Raw genomic sequence first — 968 nt, forward strand, 5'->3', positions numbered from 1 at the left:
GTTGATCACTGCTTTTTCATGAGACTCTTATCTACTGCTGGACTTTTTGAGTACATAATGTCCCCTCTTAGACACTTCTCAAGAGATCTGAGAATTAGACATAAAGCTTTTAATTTTAAATGTTGAATACTCTCTGTTCTTGCTACTCTGTCCAAACTGATGGATGATTGGAGTGAGCTATGTAGCCATTCAGACTGGCTTCCTGTATAAACAAGCTCTCAATGGTATCTGAGCTGATATACGTAAGACGCTGTCTATCCACCAATTTAGATACTTGAGCACTAGGGAGATAGTCAGGGGTACATATTCTATGGTGCCTCTCACTTGGGGACCAACATGACATTGAAACACTCTGAAATGCTCATGAGAAATCATAACCTGGCCAACGCCTCTACCCATAAAGTCATCATGCTTTGCTTGTGAAGAAACACACTCTGTGGGTTAAACCTCAGACACTAAAATGGCACGGCATCTTGAAATAATTGTCTTACAAAAAAAGCAACTTTCTCTATGTCATGCTAGCATTTCCAGGTTGATTATCCTTCAGAACAAGAACAGAATCTTTTCAGTTTTGTTAATGACAAAACCATGCTGCTCTATACTGAGCCGCAAATTTTCTAGCTGAATCTAAGGTGCAATATGAAGTCTGCAGAGGTTAGAAGTTGCTTTCTCTGTTTTTTTGTTTCCTAACCATAAATATGTTTAGTGGCTGCATGAGACGCTTTGCTCAAATACTTGTAAACAATTTCCAGAACAAACAAACATGAAGTTTTGGCTAAGTCCTGGACATTTGCACAGCCACTTGCTAGAACAACTGGAGACTGCTATAGACGGCTGAGGAGAAATGCATGCTGTAAGATTAAACACTTATTTTAATGTTCATTAGCAGTACTTAGAAATCCCAGTTAGAAACAAACAGCAATGTGCAAGGTGCTGTTCAAACATTTAAATGATAGTCCCTACCCTAA

This window comes from Gavialis gangeticus, unplaced genomic scaffold (genome assembly GCF_001723915.1).
Source record: "Gavialis gangeticus isolate Ggan-Ray unplaced genomic scaffold, GavGan_comp1, whole genome shotgun sequence".
NCBI classification, from domain to species: domain Eukaryota; kingdom Metazoa; phylum Chordata; order Crocodylia; family Gavialidae; genus Gavialis; species Gavialis gangeticus.